The sequence below is a fragment of the Mixophyes fleayi genome, chromosome 1 (genome assembly GCF_038048845.1).
Source record: "Mixophyes fleayi isolate aMixFle1 chromosome 1, aMixFle1.hap1, whole genome shotgun sequence".
Lineage (NCBI taxonomy): Eukaryota > Metazoa > Chordata > Amphibia > Anura > Limnodynastidae > Mixophyes > Mixophyes fleayi.
Genome location: NC_134402.1, coordinates 242333488 through 242355334, shown reverse-complemented (window position 1 = coordinate 242355334; position 21847 = coordinate 242333488). Strand labels below are relative to the sequence as shown.

General features: G+C 36.6%; 9 non-coding genes across 9 annotated transcripts; all 9 read right to left on the bottom strand.

Annotated features, from left to right (window-relative positions):
• Positions 1-3518: 3518 nt before the first annotated feature.
• On the bottom strand, positions 3519-3601 carry TRNAL-CAG (transfer RNA leucine (anticodon CAG)). The gene has a single exon. It is a non-coding gene; the product is annotated as a tRNA-Leu (tRNA).
• Positions 3602-4422: 821 nt separating this feature from the next.
• Positions 4423-4505, bottom strand: TRNAL-CAG (transfer RNA leucine (anticodon CAG)). Its single transcript has one exon. It is a non-coding gene; the product is annotated as a tRNA-Leu (tRNA).
• A 5388-nt stretch (positions 4506-9893) lies between these two features.
• TRNAL-CAG (transfer RNA leucine (anticodon CAG)) lies at positions 9894-9976 on the bottom strand. Its single transcript has one exon. It is a non-coding gene; the product is annotated as a tRNA-Leu (tRNA).
• A 1723-nt stretch (positions 9977-11699) lies between these two features.
• On the bottom strand, positions 11700-11782 carry TRNAL-CAG (transfer RNA leucine (anticodon CAG)). The gene has a single exon. It is a non-coding gene; the product is annotated as a tRNA-Leu (tRNA).
• Positions 11783-12609: 827 nt separating this feature from the next.
• On the bottom strand, positions 12610-12692 carry TRNAL-CAG (transfer RNA leucine (anticodon CAG)). The gene has a single exon. It is a non-coding gene; the product is annotated as a tRNA-Leu (tRNA).
• An 821-nt stretch (positions 12693-13513) lies between these two features.
• Positions 13514-13596, bottom strand: TRNAL-CAG (transfer RNA leucine (anticodon CAG)). Its single transcript has one exon. It is a non-coding gene; the product is annotated as a tRNA-Leu (tRNA).
• Positions 13597-15319: 1723 nt separating this feature from the next.
• On the bottom strand, positions 15320-15402 carry TRNAL-CAG (transfer RNA leucine (anticodon CAG)). The gene has a single exon. It is a non-coding gene; the product is annotated as a tRNA-Leu (tRNA).
• Positions 15403-16229: 827 nt separating this feature from the next.
• TRNAL-CAG (transfer RNA leucine (anticodon CAG)) lies at positions 16230-16312 on the bottom strand. The gene has a single exon. It is a non-coding gene; the product is annotated as a tRNA-Leu (tRNA).
• Positions 16313-21700: 5388 nt separating this feature from the next.
• On the bottom strand, positions 21701-21783 carry TRNAL-CAG (transfer RNA leucine (anticodon CAG)). The gene has a single exon. It is a non-coding gene; the product is annotated as a tRNA-Leu (tRNA).
• Between the last annotated feature and the right edge of the window lie 64 nt (positions 21784-21847).

Genomic DNA, 21847 nt, shown 5'->3' with positions numbered 1-21847 from the left:
TTATGTTGCTGTTAAGACTTTTGATTTAAAGTATGGGTACAAATTGATTTTACAATCATTTGCACAGAAATATGTTCCTACTTGGCTAAATGACAGACATCTTGTACAAATAACATCGAAAAAGCTTTTTTAGTCATAGTTTAGCTTTTTCCAATTTGAATTTCCAATTGAATTTGGTATATGATGTACTTTTTTTCCCAATTCTTACAATGTCATGGGTTAAGACAGTATAGTTTTCTTTTGATTTTCAGCATTGGGAAGCTTGTGCCAGAGTTTGTTGCTTAATCCATATTCATGCACCATTGAAATAGAATTTGGGAATCTTTAAAGAGCTGGCTAATGAATTTGGCTTATATGCTTGGTAGGATTGCTTTGTGGCGACACCAGTGGGATTTGAGGCCATGAGCTCTGCTTTACAAGAGCAATGCTCTGACCAATAATCATTGGAGTCCTCATTCGTAATGTGGAAGGTATTTTATCTTGCAAGGAAAATATATGAGGAAATGTAGATGATAAAAATGTAATGGAATAGGAGATGGAAATCAGAAGTACGATTGAAGACCTTATTTCCAAGGAAGGCTGCAACCTGAATTGTGGTTTGTTACAAAGGGGTAATTATGTTGTGAGCGCTCGAGATTTCCGTGGTGGAAATTGAAACTGAGGTGTGAAGTGAGTGTTTGTCCAATTTTTAGGATGTTTTGTTACCTTTAAATTAGTATGAGGATATATAGAAGAAAGATAAAATGTAACCTTACTATCAGGAGTGGGATTTGAACCCACGCCTCCAGGAGAGACTGCGACCTGAACGCAGCGCCTTAGACCGCTCGGCCATCCTGATACAGAAAAGCTTAGTTTTTCGAAAAGTTGAATATAACAAAAAAGACAGCATATAGCTCTGACATACAAAAGTTCAGGTTTTCGAAAAGTTGAATATAACAAAAAAGACAGCATATAGCTCTGCTGTTTATGTTGCTGTTAAGACTTTTGATTTAAAGTATGGGTACAAATTGATTTTACAATCATTTGCACAGAAATATGTTCCTACTTGGCTAAATGACAGACATCTTGTACAAATAACATCGAAAAAGCTTTTTTAGTCATAGTTTACCTTTTTCTAATTTGAATTTCCAATTGAATTTGGTATTTGATGTACTTTTTTTCCCAATTCTTACAATGTCATGGGTTAAGACAGTATAGTTTTCTTTTAATTTTCAGCATTGGGAAGCTTGTGCCAGAGTTTGTTGCTTAATCCATATTCATGCACCATTGAAATAGAATTTGGGAATCTTTAAAGAGCTGGCTAATGAATTTGGCTTATATGCTTGGTAGGATTGCTTTGTGGCGACACCAGTGGGATTTGAGGCCATGAGCTCTGCTTTACAAGAGCAATGCTCTGACCAATAATCATTGGAGCCCTCATTCGTAATGTGGAAGGTATTTTATCTTGCAAGGAAAATATATGAGGAAATGTAGATGATAAAAATGTAATGGAATAGGAGATGGAAATCAGAAGTACGATTGAAGACCTTATTTCCAAGGAAGGCTGCAACCTGAATTGTGGTTTGTTTCAAAGGGGTAATTATGTTGTGAGCGCTCGAGATTTCCGTGGTGGAAATTGAAACTGAGGTGTGAAGTGAGTGTTTGTCCAATTTTTAGGATGTTTTGTTACCTTTAAATTAGTATGAGGATATATAGAAGAAAGATAAAATGTAACCTTACTGTCAGGAGTGGGATTTAAACCCACGCCTCCAGGAGAGACTGCGACCTGAACGCAACGCCTTAGACCGCTCGGCCATCCTGACATACAAAAGCTTAGGTTTTCGAAAAGTTGAATATAACAAAAAAGACAGCATATAGCTCTGCTGTTTATGTTGCTGTTAAGACTTTTGATTTAAAGTATGGGTACAAATTGATTTTACAATCATTTGCACAGAAATATGTTCCTACTTGGCTAAATGACAGACATCTTGTACAAATAACATCGAAAAAGCTTTTTTAGTCATAGTTTAGCTTTTTCCAATTTGAATTTCCAATTGAATTTGGTATATGATGTACTTTTTTTCCCAATTCTTACAATGTCATGGGTTAAGACAGTATAGTTTTCTTTTAATTTTCAGCATTGGGAATCTTGTGCCAGAGTTTGTTGCTTAATCCATATTCATGCACCATTGAAATAGAATTTGGGAATCTTTAAAGAGCTGGCTAATGAATTTGGCTTATATGCTTGGTAGGATTGCTTTGTGGCGACACCAGTGGGATTTGAGGCCATGAGCTCTGCTTTACAAGAGCAATGCTCTGACCAATAATCATTGGAGTCCTCATTCGTAATGTGGAAGGTATTTTATCTTGCAAGGAAAATATATGAGGAAATGTAGATGATAAAAATGTAATGGAATAGGAGATGGAAATCAGAAGTACGATTGAAGACCTTATTTCCAAGGAAGGCTGCAACCTGAATTGTGGTTTGTTACAAAGGGGTAATTATGTTGTGAGCGCTCGAGATTTCCGTGGTGGAAATTGAAACTGAGGTGTGAAGTGAGTGTTTGTCCAATTTTTAGGATGTTTTGTTACCTTTAAATTAGTATGAGGATATATAGAAGAAAGATAAAATGTAACCTTACTATCAGGAGTGGGATTTGAACCCACGCCTCCAGGAGAGACTGCGACCGCAGCGCCTTAGAACGCTCGGCCATCCTGACATACAAAAGCTTAGGTTTTCGAAAAGTTGAATATAACAAAAAAGACAGCATATAGCTCTGCTGTTTATGTTGCTGTTAAGACTTTTGATTTAAAGTATGGGTACAAATTGATTTTACAATCATTTGCACAGAAATATGTTCCTACTTGGCTAAATGACAGACATCTTGTACAAATAACATCGAAAAAGCTTTTTTAGTCATAGTTTAGCTTTTTCCAATTTGAATTTCCAATTGAATTTGGTATATGATGTACTTTTTTTCCCAATTCTTACAATGTCATGGGTTAAGACAGTATAGTTTTCTTTTAATTTTCAGCATTGGGAAGCTTGTGCCAGAGTTTGTTGCTTAATCCATATTCATGCACCATTGAAATAGAATTTGGGAATCTTTAAAGAGCTGGCTAATGAATTTGGCTTATATGCTTGGTAGGATTGCTTTGTGGCGACACCAGTGGGATTTGAGGCCATGAGCTCTGCTTTACAAGAGCAATGCTCTGACCAATAATCATTGGAGCCCTCATTCGTAATGTGGAAGGTATTTTATCTTGCAAGGAAAATATATGAGGAAATGTAGATGATAAAAATGTAATGGAATAGGAGATGGAAATCAGAAGTACGATTGAAGACCTTATTTCCAAGGAAGGCTGCAACCTGAATTGTGGTTTGTTTCAAAGGGGTAATTATGTTGTGAGCGCTCGAGATTTCCGTGGTGGAAATTGAAACTGAGGTGTGAAGTGAGTGTTTGTCCAATTTTTAGGATGTTTTGTTACCTTTAAATTAGTATGAGGATATATAGAAGAAAGATAAAATGTAACCTTACTGTCAGGAGTGGGATTTGAACCCACGCCTCCAGGAGAGACTGCGACCTGAACGCAGCGCCTTAGACCGCTCGGCCATCCTGACATACAAAAGCTTAGGTTTTCGAAAAGTTGAATATAACAAAAAAGACAGATAATATAGCTCTGCTGTTTATGTTGCTGTTAAGACTTTTGATTTAAAGTATGGGTACAAATTGATTTTACAATCATTTGCACAGAAATATGTTCCTACTTGGCTAAATGACAGACATCTTGTACAAATAACATCGAAAAAGCTTTTTTAGTCATAGTTTAGCTTTTTCCAATTTGAATTTCCAATTGAATTTGGTATATGATGTACTTTTTTTCCCAATTCTTACAATGTCATGGGTTAAGACAGTATAGTTTTCTTTTAATTTTCAGCATTGGGAATCTTGTGCCAGAGTTTGTTGCTTAATCCATATTCATGCACCATTGAAATAGAATTTGGGAATCTTTAAAGAGCTGGCTAATGAATTTGGCTTATATGCTTGGTAGGATTGCTTTGTGGCGACACCAGTGGGATTTGAGGCCATGAGCTCTGCTTTACAAGAGCAATGCTCTGACCAATAATCATTGGAGCCCTCATTCGTAATGTGGAAGGTATTTTATCTTGCAAGGAAAATATATGAGGAAATGTAGATGATAAAAATGTAATGGAATAGGAGATGGAAATCAGAAGTACGATTGAAGACCTTATTTCCAAGGAAGGCTGCAACCTGAATTGTGGTTTGTTTCAAAGGGGTAATTATGTTGTGAGCGCTCGAGATTTCCGTGGTGGAAATTGAAACTGAGGTGTGAAGTGAGTGTTTGTCCAATTTTTAGGATGTTTTGTTACCTTTAAATTAGTATGAGGATATATAGAAGAAAGATAAAATGTAACCTTACTGTCAGGAGTGGGATTTGAACCCACGCCTCCAGGAGAGACTGCGACCTGAACGCAGCGCCTTAGACCGCTCGGCCATCCTGACATACAAAAGCTTAGGTTTTCGAAAAGTTGAATATAACAAAAAAGACAGATAATATAGCTCTGCTGTTTATGTTGCTGTTAAGACTTTTGATTTAAAGTATGGGTACAAATTGATTTTACAATCATTTGCACAGAAATATGTTCCTACTTGGCTAAATGACAGACATCTTGTACAAATAACATCGAAAAAGCTTTTTTAGTCATAGTTTAGCTTTTTCCAATTTGAATTTCCAATTGAATTTGGTATATGATGTACTTTTTTTCCCAATTCTTACAATGTCATGGGTTAAGACAGTATAGTTTTCTTTTAATTTTCAGCATTGGGAATCTTGTGCCAGAGTTTGTTGCTTAATCCATATTCATGCACCATTGAAATAGAATTTGGGAATCTTTAAAGAGCTGGCTAATGAATTTGGCTTATATGCTTGGTAGGATTGCTTTGTGGCGACACCAGTGGGATTTGAGGCCATGAGCTCTGCTTTACAAGAGCAATGCTCTGACCAATAATCATTGGAGCCCTCATTCGTAATGTGGAAGGTATTTTATCTTGCAAGGAAAATATATGAGGAAATGTAGATGATAAAAATGTAATGGAATAGGAGATGGAAATCAGAAGTACGATTGAAGACCTTATTTCCAAGGAAGGCTGCAACCTGAATTGTGGTTTGTTTCAAAGGGGTAATTATGTTGTGAGCGCTCGAGATTTCCGTGGTGGAAATTGAAACTGAGGTGTGAAGTGAGTGTTTGTCCAATTTTTAGGATGTTTTGTTACCTTTAAATTAGTATGAGGATATATAGAAGAAAGATAAAATGTAACCTTACTGTCAGGAGTGGGATTTGAACCCACGCCTCCAGGAGAGACTGCGACCTGAACGCAGCGCCTTAGAACGCTCGGCCATCCTGACATACAAAAGCTTAGGTTTTCGAAAAGTTGAATATAACAAAAAAGACAGCATATAGCTCTGCTGTTTATGTTGCTGTTAAGACTTTTGATTTAAAGTATGGGTACAAATTGATTTTACAATCATTTGCACAGAAATATGTTCCTACTTGGCTAAATGACAGACATCTTGTACAAATAACATCGAAAAAGCTTTTTTAGTCATAGTTTAGCTTTTTCCAATTTGAATTTCCAATTGAATTTGGTATATGATGTACTTTTTTTCCCAATTCTTACAATGTCATGGGTTAAGACAGTATAGTTTTCTTTTAATTTTCAGCATTGGGAAGCTTGTGCCAGAGTTTGTTGCTTAATCCATATTCATGCACCATTGAAATAGAATTTGGGAATCTTTAAAGAGCTGGCTAATGAATTTGGCTTATATGCTTGGTAGGATTGCTTTGTGGCGACACCAGTGGGATTTGAGGCCATGAGCTCTGCTTTACAAGAGCAATGCTCTGACCAATAATCATTGGAGTCCTCATTCGTAATGTGGAAGGTATTTTATCTTGCAAGGAAAATATATGAGGAAATGTAGATGATAAAAATGTAATGGAATAGGAGATGGAAATCAGAAGTACGATTGAAGACCTTATTTCCAAGGAAGGCTGCAACCTGAATTGTGGTTTGTTACAAAGGGGTAATTATGTTGTGAGCGCTCGAGATTTCCGTGGTGGAAATTGAAACTGAGGTGTGAAGTGAGTGTTTATCCAATTTTTAGGATGTTTTGTTACCTTTAAATTAGTATGAGGATATATAGAAGAAAGATAAAATGTAACCTTACTGTCAGGAGTGGGATTTGAACCCACGCCTCCAGGAGAGACTGCGACCTGAACGCAGCGCCTTAGACCGCTTGGCCATCCTGACATACAAAAGCTTAGGTTTTCGAAAAGTTGAATATAACAAAAAAGACAGCATATAGCTCTGCTGTTTATGTTGCTGTTAAGACTTTTGATTTAAAGTATGGGTACAAATTGATTTTACAATCTTTTGCACAGAAATATGTTCCTACTTGGCTAAATGACAGACATCTTGTACAAATAACATCGAAAAAGCTTTTTTAGTCATAGTTTAGCTTTTTCCAATTTGAATTTCCAATTGAATTTGGTATATGATGTACTTTTTTTCCCAATTCTTACAATGTCATGGGTTAAGACAGTATAGTTTTCTTTTGATTTTCAGCATTGGGAAGCTTGTGCCAGAGTTTGTTGCTTAATCCATATTCATGCACCATTGAAATAGAATTTGGGAATCTTTAAAGAGCTGGCTAATGAATTTGGCTTATATGCTTGGTAGGATTGCTTTGTGGCGACACCAGTGGGATTTGAGGCCATGAGCTCTGCTTTACAAGAGCAATGCTCTGACCAATAATCATTGGAGTCCTCATTCGTAATGTGGAAGGTATTTTATCTTGCAAGGAAAATATATGAGGAAATGTAGATGATAAAAATGTAATGGAATAGGAGATGGAAATCAGAAGTACGATTGAAGACCTTATTTCCAAGGAAGGCTGCAACCTGAATTGTGGTTTGTTACAAAGGGGTAATTATGTTGTGAGCGCTCGAGATTTCCGTGGTGGAAATTGAAACTGAGGTGTGAAGTGAGTGTTTGTCCAATTTTTAGGATGTTTTGTTACCTTTAAATTAGTATGAGGATATATAGAAGAAAGATAAAATGTAACCTTACTATCAGGAGTGGGATTTGAACCCACGCCTCCAGGAGAGACTGCGACCTGAACGCAGCGCCTTAGACCGCTCGGCCATCCTGATACAGAAAAGCTTAGTTTTTCGAAAAGTTGAATATAACAAAAAAGACAGCATATAGCTCTGACATACAAAAGTTCAGGTTTTCGAAAAGTTGAATATAACAAAAAAGACAGCATATAGCTCTGCTGTTTATGTTGCTGTTAAGACTTTTGATTTAAAGTATGGGTACAAATTGATTTTACAATCATTTGCACAGAAATATGTTCCTACTTGGCTAAATGACAGACATCTTGTACAAATAACATCGAAAAAGCTTTTTTAGTCATAGTTTACCTTTTTCTAATTTGAATTTCCAATTGAATTTGGTATTTGATGTACTTTTTTTCCCAATTCTTACAATGTCATGGGTTAAGACAGTATAGTTTTCTTTTAATTTTCAGCATTGGGAAGCTTGTGCCAGAGTTTGTTGCTTAATCCATATTCATGCACCATTGAAATAGAATTTGGGAATCTTTAAAGAGCTGGCTAATGAATTTGGCTTATATGCTTGGTAGGATTGCTTTGTGGCGACACCAGTGGGATTTGAGGCCATGAGCTCTGCTTTACAAGAGCAATGCTCTGACCAATAATCATTGGAGCCCTCATTCGTAATGTGGAAGGTATTTTATCTTGCAAGGAAAATATATGAGGAAATGTAGATGATAAAAATGTAATGGAATAGGAGATGGAAATCAGAAGTACGATTGAAGACCTTATTTCCAAGGAAGGCTGCAACCTGAATTGTGGTTTGTTTCAAAGGGGTAATTATGTTGTGAGCGCTCGAGATTTCCGTGGTGGAAATTGAAACTGAGGTGTGAAGTGAGTGTTTGTCCAATTTTTAGGATGTTTTGTTACCTTTAAATTAGTATGAGGATATATAGAAGAAAGATAAAATGTAACCTTACTGTCAGGAGTGGGATTTAAACCCACGCCTCCAGGAGAGACTGCGACCTGAACGCAACGCCTTAGACCGCTCGGCCATCCTGACATACAAAAGCTTAGGTTTTCGAAAAGTTGAATATAACAAAAAAGACAGCATATAGCTCTGCTGTTTATGTTGCTGTTAAGACTTTTGATTTAAAGTATGGGTACAAATTGATTTTACAATCATTTGCACAGAAATATGTTCCTACTTGGCTAAATGACAGACATCTTGTACAAATAACATCGAAAAAGCTTTTTTAGTCATAGTTTAGCTTTTTCCAATTTGAATTTCCAATTGAATTTGGTATATGATGTACTTTTTTTCCCAATTCTTACAATGTCATGGGTTAAGACAGTATAGTTTTCTTTTAATTTTCAGCATTGGGAATCTTGTGCCAGAGTTTGTTGCTTAATCCATATTCATGCACCATTGAAATAGAATTTGGGAATCTTTAAAGAGCTGGCTAATGAATTTGGCTTATATGCTTGGTAGGATTGCTTTGTGGCGACACCAGTGGGATTTGAGGCCATGAGCTCTGCTTTACAAGAGCAATGCTCTGACCAATAATCATTGGAGTCCTCATTCGTAATGTGGAAGGTATTTTATCTTGCAAGGAAAATATATGAGGAAATGTAGATGATAAAAATGTAATGGAATAGGAGATGGAAATCAGAAGTACGATTGAAGACCTTATTTCCAAGGAAGGCTGCAACCTGAATTGTGGTTTGTTACAAAGGGGTAATTATGTTGTGAGCGCTCGAGATTTCCGTGGTGGAAATTGAAACTGAGGTGTGAAGTGAGTGTTTGTCCAATTTTTAGGATGTTTTGTTACCTTTAAATTAGTATGAGGATATATAGAAGAAAGATAAAATGTAACCTTACTATCAGGAGTGGGATTTGAACCCACGCCTCCAGGAGAGACTGCGACCGCAGCGCCTTAGAACGCTCGGCCATCCTGACATACAAAAGCTTAGGTTTTCGAAAAGTTGAATATAACAAAAAAGACAGCATATAGCTCTGCTGTTTATGTTGCTGTTAAGACTTTTGATTTAAAGTATGGGTACAAATTGATTTTACAATCATTTGCACAGAAATATGTTCCTACTTGGCTAAATGACAGACATCTTGTACAAATAACATCGAAAAAGCTTTTTTAGTCATAGTTTAGCTTTTTCCAATTTGAATTTCCAATTGAATTTGGTATATGATGTACTTTTTTTCCCAATTCTTACAATGTCATGGGTTAAGACAGTATAGTTTTCTTTTAATTTTCAGCATTGGGAAGCTTGTGCCAGAGTTTGTTGCTTAATCCATATTCATGCACCATTGAAATAGAATTTGGGAATCTTTAAAGAGCTGGCTAATGAATTTGGCTTATATGCTTGGTAGGATTGCTTTGTGGCGACACCAGTGGGATTTGAGGCCATGAGCTCTGCTTTACAAGAGCAATGCTCTGACCAATAATCATTGGAGCCCTCATTCGTAATGTGGAAGGTATTTTATCTTGCAAGGAAAATATATGAGGAAATGTAGATGATAAAAATGTAATGGAATAGGAGATGGAAATCAGAAGTACGATTGAAGACCTTATTTCCAAGGAAGGCTGCAACCTGAATTGTGGTTTGTTTCAAAGGGGTAATTATGTTGTGAGCGCTCGAGATTTCCGTGGTGGAAATTGAAACTGAGGTGTGAAGTGAGTGTTTGTCCAATTTTTAGGATGTTTTGTTACCTTTAAATTAGTATGAGGATATATAGAAGAAAGATAAAATGTAACCTTACTGTCAGGAGTGGGATTTGAACCCACGCCTCCAGGAGAGACTGCGACCTGAACGCAGCGCCTTAGACCGCTCGGCCATCCTGACATACAAAAGCTTAGGTTTTCGAAAAGTTGAATATAACAAAAAAGACAGATAATATAGCTCTGCTGTTTATGTTGCTGTTAAGACTTTTGATTTAAAGTATGGGTACAAATTGATTTTACAATCATTTGCACAGAAATATGTTCCTACTTGGCTAAATGACAGACATCTTGTACAAATAACATCGAAAAAGCTTTTTTAGTCATAGTTTAGCTTTTTCCAATTTGAATTTCCAATTGAATTTGGTATATGATGTACTTTTTTTCCCAATTCTTACAATGTCATGGGTTAAGACAGTATAGTTTTCTTTTAATTTTCAGCATTGGGAATCTTGTGCCAGAGTTTGTTGCTTAATCCATATTCATGCACCATTGAAATAGAATTTGGGAATCTTTAAAGAGCTGGCTAATGAATTTGGCTTATATGCTTGGTAGGATTGCTTTGTGGCGACACCAGTGGGATTTGAGGCCATGAGCTCTGCTTTACAAGAGCAATGCTCTGACCAATAATCATTGGAGCCCTCATTCGTAATGTGGAAGGTATTTTATCTTGCAAGGAAAATATATGAGGAAATGTAGATGATAAAAATGTAATGGAATAGGAGATGGAAATCAGAAGTACGATTGAAGACCTTATTTCCAAGGAAGGCTGCAACCTGAATTGTGGTTTGTTTCAAAGGGGTAATTATGTTGTGAGCGCTCGAGATTTCCGTGGTGGAAATTGAAACTGAGGTGTGAAGTGAGTGTTTGTCCAATTTTTAGGATGTTTTGTTACCTTTAAATTAGTATGAGGATATATAGAAGAAAGATAAAATGTAACCTTACTGTCAGGAGTGGGATTTGAACCCACGCCTCCAGAAGAGACTGCGACCTGAACGCAGCGCCTTAGAACGCTCGGCCATCCTGACATACAAAAGCTTAGGTTTTCGAAAAGTTGAATATAACAAAAAAGACAGCATATAGCTCTGCTGTTTATGTTGCTGTTAAGACTTTTGATTTAAAGTATGGGTACAAATTGATTTTACAATCATTTGCACAGAAATATGTTCCTACTTGGCTAAATGACAGACATCTTGTACAAATAACATCGAAAAAGCTTTTTTAGTCATAGTTTAGCTTTTTCTAATTTGAATTTCCAATTGAATTTGGTATATGATGTACTTTTTTTCCCAATTCTTACAATGTCATGGGTTAAGACAGTATAGTTTTCTTTTAATTTTCAGCATTGGGAAGCTTGTGCCAGAGTTTGTTGCTTAATCCATATTCATGCACCATTGAAATAGAATTTGGGAATCTTTAAAGAGCTGGCTAATGAATTTGGCTTATATGCTTGGTAGGATTGCTTTGTGGCGACACCAGTGGGATTTGAGGCCATGAGCTCTGCTTTACAAGAGCAATGCTCTGACCAATAATCATTGGAGCCCTCATTCGTAATGTGGAAGGTATTTTATCTTGCAAGGAAAATATATGAGGAAATGTAGATGATAAAAATGTAATGGAATAGGAGATGGAAATCAGAAGTACGATTGAAGACCTTATTTCCAAGGAAGGCTGCAACCTGAATTGTGGTTTGTTTCAAAGGGGTAATTATGTTGTGAGCGCTCGAGATTTCCGTGGTGGAAATTGAAACTGAGGTGTGAAGTGAGTGTTTGTCCAATTTTTAGGATGTTTTGTTACCTTTAAATTAGTATGAGGATATATAGAAGAAAGATAAAATGTAACCTTACTGTCAGGAGTGGGATTTGAACCCACGCCTCCAGGAGAGACTGCGACCTGAACGCAGCGCCTTAGACCGCTCGGCCATCCTGACATACAAAAGCTTAGGTTTTCGTTTTCGAAAAGTTGAATATAACAAAAAAGACAGATAATATAGCTCTGCTGTTTATGTTGCTGTTAAGACTTTTGATTTAAAGTATGGGTACAAATTGATTTTACAATCATTTGCACAGAAATATGTTCCTACTTGGCTAAATGACAGACATCTTGTACAAATAACATCGAAAAAGCTTTTTTAGTCATAGTTTAGCTTTTTCCAATTTGAATTTCCAATTGAATTTGGTATATGATGTACTTTTTTTCCCAATTCTTACAATGTCATGGGTTAAGACAGTATAGTTTTCTTTTAATTTTCAGCATTGGGAATCTTGTGCCAGAGTTTGTTGCTTAATCCATATTCATGCACCATTGAAATAGAATTTGGGAATCTTTAAAGAGCTGGCTAATGAATTTGGCTTATATGCTTGGTAGGATTGCTTTGTGGCGACACCAGTGGGATTTGAGGCCATGAGCTCTGCTTTACAAGAGCAATGCTCTGACCAATAATCATTGGAGCCCTCATTCGTAATGTGGAAGGTATTTTATCTTGCAAGGAAAATATATGAGGAAATGTAGATGATAAAAATGTAATGGAATAGGAGATGGAAATCAGAAGTACGATTGAAGACCTTATTTCCAAGGAAGGCTGCAACCTGAATTGTGGTTTGTTTCAAAGGGGTAATTATGTTGTGAGCGCTCGAGATTTCCGTGGTGGAAATTGAAACTGAGGTGTGAAGTGAGTGTTTGTCCAATTTTTAGGATGTTTTGTTACCTTTAAATTAGTATGAGGATATATAGAAGAAAGATAAAATGTAACCTTACTGTCAGGAGTGGGATTTGAACCCACGCCTCCAGGAGAGACTGCGACCTGAACGCAGCGCCTTAGACCGCTCGGCCATCCTGACATACAAAAGCTTAGGTTTTCGAAAAGTTGAATATAACAAAAAAGACAGATAATATAGCTCTGCTGTTTATGTTGCTGTTAAGACTTTTGATTTAAAGTATGGGTACAAATTGATTTTACAATCATTTGCACAGAAATATGTTCCTACTTGGCTAAATGACAGACATCTTGTACAAATAACATCGAAAAAGCTTTTTTAGTCATAGTTTAGCTTTTTCCAATTTGAATTTCCAATTGAATTTGGTATATGATGTACTTTTTTTCCCAATTCTTACAATGTCATGGGTTAAGACAGTATAGTTTTCTTTTAATTTTCAGCATTGGGAATCTTGTGCCAGAGTTTGTTGCTTAATCCATATTCATGCACCATTGAAATAGAATTTGGGAATCTTTAAAGAGCTGGCTAATGAATTTGGCTTATATGCTTGGTAGGATTGCTTTGTGGCGACACCAGTGGGATTTGAGGCCATGAGCTCTGCTTTACAAGAGCAATGCTCTGACCAATAATCATTGGAGCCCTCATTCGTAATGTGGAAGGTATTTTATCTTGCAAGGAAAATATATGAGGAAATGTAGATGATAAAAATGTAATGGAATAGGAGATGGAAATCAGAAGTACGATTGAAGACCTTATTTCCAAGGAAGGCTGCAACCTGAATTGTGGTTTGTTTCAAAGGGGTAATTATGTTGTGAGCGCTCGAGATTTCCGTGGTGGAAATTGAAACTGAGGTGTGAAGTGAGTGTTTGTCCAATTTTTAGGATGTTTTGTTACCTTTAAATTAGTATGAGGATATATAGAAGAAAGATAAAATGTAACCTTACTGTCAGGAGTGGGATTTGAACCCACGCCTCCAGGAGAGACTGCGACCTGAACGCAGCGCCTTAGACCGCTCGGCCATCCTGACATACAAAAGCTTAGGTTTTCGAAAAGTTGAATATAACAAAAAAGACAGATAATATAGCTCTGCTGTTTATGTTGCTGTTAAGACTTTTGATTTAAAGTATGGGTACAAATTGATTTTACAATCATTTGCACAGAAATATGTTCCTACTTGGCTAAATGACAGACATCTTGTACAAATAACATCGAAAAAGCTTTTTTAGTCATAGTTTAGCTTTTTCCAATTTGAATTTCCAATTGAATTTGGTATATGATGTACTTTTTTTCCCAATTCTTACAATGTCATGGGTTAAGACAGTATAGTTTTCTTTTAATTTTCAGCATTGGGAATCTTGTGCCAGAGTTTGTTGCTTAATCCATATTCATGCACCATTGAAATAGAATTTGGGAATCTTTAAAGAGCTGGCTAATGAATTTGGCTTATATGCTTGGTAGGATTGCTTTGTGGCGACACCAGTGGGATTTGAGGCCATGAGCTCTGCTTTACAAGAGCAATGCTCTGACCAATAATCATTGGAGCCCTCATTCGTAATGTGGAAGGTATTTTATCTTGCAAGGAAAATATATGAGGAAATGTAGATGATAAAAATGTAATGGAATAGGAGATGGAAATCAGAAGTACGATTGAAGACCTTATTTCCAAGGAAGGCTGCAACCTGAATTGTGGTTTGTTTCAAAGGGGTAATTATGTTGTGAGCGCTCGAGATTTCCGTGGTGGAAATTGAAACTGAGGTGTGAAGTGAGTGTTTGTCCAATTTTTAGGATGTTTTGTTACCTTTAAATTAGTATGAGGATATATAGAAGAAAGATAAAATGTAACCTTACTGTCAGGAGTGGGATTTGAACCCACGCCTCCAGAAGAGACTGCGACCTGAACGCAGCGCCTTAGAACGCTCGGCCATCCTGACATACAAAAGCTTAGGTTTTCGAAAAGTTGAATATAACAAAAAAGACAGCATATAGCTCTGCTGTTTATGTTGCTGTTAAGACTTTTGATTTAAAGTATGGGTACAAATTGATTTTACAATCATTTGCACAGAAATATGTTCCTACTTGGCTAAATGACAGACATCTTGTACAAATAACATCGAAAAAGCTTTTTTAGTCATAGTTTAGCTTTTTCTAATTTGAATTTCCAATTGAATTTGGTATATGATGTACTTTTTTTCCCAATTCTTACAATGTCATGGGTTAAGACAGTATAGTTTTCTTTTAATTTTCAGCATTGGGAAGCTTGTGCCAGAGTTTGTTGCTTAATCCATATTCATGCACCATTGAAATAGAATTTGGGAATCTTTAAAGAGCTGGCTAATGAATTTGGCTTATATGCTTGGTAGGATTGCTTTGTGGCGACACCAGTGGGATTTGAGGCCATGAGCTCTGCTTTACAAGAGCAATGCTCTGACCAATAATCATTGGAGCCCTCATTCGTAATGTGGAAGGTATTTTATCTTGCAAGGAAAATATATGAGGAAATGTAGATGATAAAAATGTAATGGAATAGGAGATGGAAATCAGAAGTACGATTGAAGACCTTATTTCCAAGGAAGGCTGCAACCTGAATTGTGGTTTGTTTCAAAGGGGTAATTATGTTGTGAGCGCTCGAGATTTCCGTGGTGGAAATTGAAACTGAGGTGTGAAGTGAGTGTTTGTCCAATTTTTAGGATGTTTTGTTACCTTTAAATTAGTATGAGGATATATAGAAGAAAGATAAAATGTAACCTTACTGTCAGGAGTGGGATTTGAACCCACGCCTCCAGGAGAGACTGCGACCTGAACGCAGCGCCTTAGACCGCTCGGCCATCCTGACATACAAAAGCTTAGGTTTTCGTTTTCGAAAAGTTGAATATAACAAAAAAGACAGATAATATAGCTCTGCTGTTTATGTTGCTGTTAAGACTTTTGATTTAAAGTATGGGTACAAATTGATTTTACAATCATTTGCACAGAAATATGTTCCTACTTGGCTAAATGACAGACATCTTGTACAAATAACATCGAAAAAGCTTTTTTAGTCATAGTTTAGCTTTTTCCAATTTGAATTTCCAATTGAATTTGGTATATGATGTACTTTTTTTCCCAATTCTTACAATGTCATGGGTTAAGACAGTATAGTTTTCTTTTAATTTTCAGCATTGGGAATCTTGTGCCAGAGTTTGTTGCTTAATCCATATTCATGCACCATTGAAATAGAATTTGGGAATCTTTAAAGAGCTGGCTAATGAATTTGGCTTATATGCTTGGTAGGATTGCTTTGTGGCGACACCAGTGGGATTTGAGGCCATGAGCTCTGCTTTACAAGAGCAATGCTCTGACCAATAATCATTGGAGCCCTCATTCGTAATGTGGAAGGTATTTTATCTTGCAAGGAAAATATATGAGGAAATGTAGATGATAAAAATGTAATGGAATAGGAGATGGAAATCAGAAGTACGATTGAAGACCTTATTTCCAAGGAAGGCTGCAACCTGAATTGTGGTTTGTTTCAAAGGGGTAATTATGTTGTGAGCGCTCGAGATTTCCGTGGTGGAAATTGAAACTGAGGTGTGAAGTGAGTGTTTGTCCAATTTTTAGGATGTTTTGTTACCTTTAAATTAGTATGAGGATATATAGAAGAAAGATAAAATGTAACCTTACTGTCAGGAGTGGGATTTGAACCCACGCCTCCAGGAGAGACTGCGACCTGAACGCAGCGCCTTAGACCGCTCGGCCATCCTGACATACAAAAGCTTAGGTTTTCGAAAAGTTGAATATAACAAAAAAGACAGATAATATAGCTCTGCTGTTTATGTTGCTGTTAAGACTTTTGATTTAAAGTATGGGTACAAATTGATTTTACAATCATTTGCACAGAAATATGTTCCTACTTGGCTAAATGACAGACATCTTGTACAAATAACATCGAAAAAGCTTTTTTAGTCATAGTTTAGCTTTTTCCAATTTGAATTTCCAATTGAATTTGGTATATGATGTACTTTTTTTCCCAATTCTTACAATGTCATGGGTTAAGACAGTATAGTTTTCTTTTAATTTTCAGCATTGGGAATCTTGTGCCAGAGTTTGTTGCTTAATCCATATTCATGCACCATTGAAATAGAATTTGGGAATCTTTAAAGAGCTGGCTAATGAATTTGGCTTATATGCTTGGTAGGATTGCTTTGTGGCGACACCAGTGGGATTTGAGGCCATGAGCTCTGCTTTACAAGAGCAATGCTCTGACCAATAATCATTGGAGCCCTCATTCGTAATGTGGAAGGTATTTTATCTTGCAAGGAAAATATATGAGGAAATGTAGATGATAAAAATGTAATGGAATAGGAGATGGAAATCAGAAGTACGATTGAAGACCTTATTTCCAAGGAAGGCTGCAACCTGAATTGTGGTTTGTTTCAAAGGGGTAATTATGTTGTGAGCGCTCGAGATTTCCGTGGTGGAAATTGAAACTGAGGTGTGAAGTGAGTGTTTGTCCAATTTTTAGGATGTTTTGTTACCTTTAAATTAGTATGAGGATATATAGAAGAAAGATAAAATGTAACCTTACTGTCAGGAGTGGGATTTGAACCCACGCCTCCAGGAGAGACTGCGACCTGAACGCAGCGCCTTAGAACGCTCGGCCATCCTGACATACAAAAGCTTAGGTTTTCGAAAAGTTGAATATAACAAAAAAGACAGCATATAGCTCTGCTGTTTATGTTGCTGTTAAGACTTTTGATTTAAAGTATGGGTACAAATTGATTTTACAATCATTTGCACAGAAATATGTTCCTACTTGGCTAAATGACAGACATCTTGTACAAATAACATCGAAAAAGCTTTTTTAGTCATAGTTTAGCTTTTTCCAATTTGAATTTCCAATTGAATTTGGTATATGATGTACTTTTTTTCCCAATTCTTACAATGTCATGGGTTAAGACAGTATAGTTTTCTTTTAATTTTCAGCATTGGGAAGCTTGTGCCAGAGTTTGTTGCTTAATCCATATTCATGCACCATTGAAATAGAATTTGGGAATCTTTAAAGAGCTGGCTAATGAATTTGGCTTATATGCTTGGTAGGATTGCTTTGTGGCGACACCAGTGGGATTTGAGGCCATGAGCTCTGCTTTACAAGAGCAATGCTCTGACCAATAATCATTGGAGTCCTCATTCGTAATGTGGAAGGTATTTTATCTTGCAAGGAAAATATATGAGGAAATGTAGATGATAAAAATGTAATGGAATAGGAGATGGAAATCAGAAGTACGATTGAAGACCTTATTTCCAAGGAAGGCTGCAACCTGAATTGTGGTTTGTTACAAAGGGGTAATTATGTTGTGAGCGCTCGAGATTTCCGTGGTGGAAATTGAAACTGAGGTGTGAAGTGAGTGTTTATCCAATTTTTAGGATGTTTTGTTACCTTTAAATTAGTATGAGGATATATAGAAGAAAGATAAAATGTAACCTTACTGTCAGGAGTGGGATTTGAACCCACGCCTCCAGGAGAGACTGCGACCTGAACGCAGCGCCTTAGACCGCTTGGCCATCCTGACATACAAAAGCTTAGGTTTTCGAAAAGTTGAATATAACAAAAAAGACAGCATATAGCTCTGCTGTTTATGTTGCTGTTAAGACTTTTGATTTAAAGTATGGGTACAAATTGATTTTACAATCATTTGCACAGAAATATGTTCCTACTTGGCTAAATGACAGACATCTTGTACAAATAACATCGAAAAAGCTTTTTTAGTCATAGTTTAGCTTTTTCCAATTTGAATTTCCAATTGAATTTGGTATATGATGTACTTTTTTTCCCAATTCTTACAATGTCATGGGTTAAGACAGTATAGTTTTCTTTTGATTTTCAGCATTGGGAAGCTTGTGCCAGAGTTTGTTGCTTAATCCATATTCATGCACCATTGAAATAGAATTTGGGAATCTTTAAAGAGCTGGCTAATGAATTTGGCTTATATGCTTGGTAGGATTGCTTTGTGGCGACACCAGTGGGATTTGAGGCCATGAGCTCTGCTTTACAAGAGCAATGCTCTGACCAATAATCATTGGAGTCCTCATTCGTAATGTGGAAGGTATTTTATCTTGCAAGGAAAATATATGAGGAAATGTAGATGATAAAAATGTAATGGAATAGGAGATGGAAATCAGAAGTACGATTGAAGACCTTATTTCCAAGGAAGGCTGCAACCTGAATTGTGGTTTGTTACAAAGGGGTAATTATGTTGTGAGCGCTCGAGATTTCCGTGGTGGAAATTGAAACTGAGGTGTGAAGTGAGTGTTTGTCCAATTTTTAGGATGTTTTGTTACCTTTAAATTAGTATGAGGATATATAGAAGAAAGATAAAATGTAACCTTACTATCAGGAGTGGGATTTGAACCCACGCCTCCAGGAGAGACTGCGACCTGAACGCAGCGCCTTAGACCGCTCGGCCATCCTGATACAGAAAAGCTTAGTTTTTCGAAAAGTTGAATATAACAAAAAAGACAGCATATAGCTCTGACATACAAAAGTTCAGGTTTTCGAAAAGTTGAATATAACAAAAAAGACAGCATATAGCTCTGCTGTTTATGTTGCTGTTAAGACTTTTGATTTAAAGTATGGGTACAAATTGATTTTACAATCATTTGCACAGAAATATGTTCCTACTTGGCTAAATGACAGACATCTTGTACAAATAACATCGAAAAAGCTTTTTTAGTCATAGTTTACCTTTTTCTAATTTGAATTTCCAATTGAATTTGGTATTTGATGTACTTTTTTTCCCAATTCTTACAATGTCATGGGTTAAGACAGTATAGTTTTCTTTTAATTTTCAGCATTGGGAAGCTTGTGCCAGAGTTTGTTGCTTAATCCATATTCATGCACCATTGAAATAGAATTTGGGAATCTTTAAAGAGCTGGCTAATGAATTTGGCTTATATGCTTGGTAGGATTGCTTTGTGGCGACACCAGTGGGATTTGAGGCCATGAGCTCTGCTTTACAAGAGCAATGCTCTGACCAATAATCATTGGAGCCCTCATTCGTAATGTGGAAGGTATTTTATCTTGCAAGGAAAATATATGAGGAAATGTAGATGATAAAAATGTAATGGAATAGGAGATGGAAATCAGAAGTACGATTGAAGACCTTATTTCCAAGGAAGGCTGCAACCTGAATTGTGGTTTGTTTCAAAGGGGTAATTATGTTGTGAGCGCTCGAGATTTCCGTGGTGGAAATTGAAACTGAGGTGTGAAGTGAGTGTTTGTCCAATTTTTAGGATGTTTTGTTACCTTTAAATTAGTATGAGGATATATAGAAGAAAGATAAAATGTAACCTTACTGTCAGGAGTGGGATTTAAACCCACGCCTCCAGGAGAGACTGCGACCTGAACGCAACGCCTTAGACCGCTCGGCCATCCTGACATACAAAAGCTTAGGTTTTCGAAAAGTTGAATATAACAAAAAAGACAGCATATAGCTCTGCTGTTTATGTTGCTGTTAAGACTTTTGATTTAAAGTATGGGTACAAATTGATTTTACAATCATTTGCACAGAAATATGTTCCTACTTGGCTAAATGACAGACATCTTGTACAAATAACATCGAAAAAGCTTTTTTAGTCATAGTTTAGCTTTTTCCAATTTGAATTTCCAATTGAATTTGGTATATGATGTACTTTTTTTCCCAATTCTTACAATGTCATGGGTTAAGACAGTATAGTTTTCTTTTAATTTTCAGCATTGGGAATCTTGTGCCAGAGTTTGTTGCTTAATCCATATTCATGCACCATTGAAATAGAATTTGGGAATCTTTAAAGAGCTGGCTAATGAATTTGGCTTATATGCTTGGTAGGATTGCTTTGTGGCGACACCAGTGGGATTTGAGGCCATGAGCTCTGCTTTACAAGAGCAATGCTCTGACCAATAATCATTGGAGTCCTCATTCGTAATGTGGAAGGTATTTTATCTTGCAAGGAAAATATATGAGGAAATGTAGATGATAAAAATGTAATGGAATAGGAGATGGAAATCAGAAGTACGATTGAAGACCTTATTTCCAAGGAAGGCTGCAACCTGAATTGTGGTTTGTTACAAAGGGGTAATTATGTTGTGAGCGCTCGAGATTTCCGTGGTGGAAATTGAAACTGAGGTGTGAAGTGAGTGTTTGTCCAATTTTTAGGATGTTTTGTTACCTTTAAATTAGTATGAGGATATATAGAAGAAAGATAAAATGTAACCTTACTATCAGGAGTGGGATTTGAACCCACGCCTCCAGGAGAGACTGCGACCGCAGCGCCTTAGAACGCTCGGCCATCCTGACATACAAAAGCTTAGGTTTTCGAAAAGTTGAATATAACAAAAAAGACAGCATATAGCTCTGCTGTTTATGTTGCTGTTAAGACTTTTGATTTAAAGTATGGGTACAAATTGATTTTACAATCATTTGCACAGAAATATGTTCCTACTTGGCTAAATGACAGACATCTTGTACAAATAACATCGAAAAAGCTTTTTTAGTCATAGTTTAGCTTTTTCCAATTTGAATTTCCAATTGAATTTGGTATATGATGTACTTTTTTTCCCAATTCTTACAATGTCATGGGTTAAGACAGTATAGTTTTCTTTTAATTTTCAGCATTGGGAATCTTGTGCCAGAGTTTGTTGCTTAATCCATATTCATGCACCATTGAAATAGAATTTGGGAATCTTTAAAGAGCTGGCTAATGAATTTGGCTTATATGCTTGGTAGGATTGCTTTGTGGCGACACCAGTGGGATTTGAGGCCATGAGCTCTGCTTTACAAGAGCAATGCTCTGACCAATAATCATTGGAGCCCTCATTCGTAATGTGGAAGGTATTTTATCTTGCAAGGAAAATATATGAGGAAATGTAGATGATAAAAATGTAATGGAATAGGAGATGGAAATCAGAAGTACGATTGAAGACCTTATTTCCAAGGAAGGCTGCAACCTGAATTGTGGTTTGTTTCAAAGGGGTAATTATGTTGTGAGCGCTCGAGATTTCCGTGGTGGAAATTGAAACTGAGGTGTGAAGTGAGTGTTTGTCCAATTTTTAGGATGTTTTGTTACCTTTAAATTAGTATGAGGATATATAGAAGAAAGATAAAATGTAACCTTACTGTCAGGAGTGGGATTTGAACCCACGCCTCCAGGAGAGACTGCGACCTGAACGCAGCGCCTTAGACCGCTCGGCCATCCTGACATACAAAAGCTTAGGTTTTCGAAAAGTTGAATATAACAAAAAAGACAGCATATAGCTCTGCTGT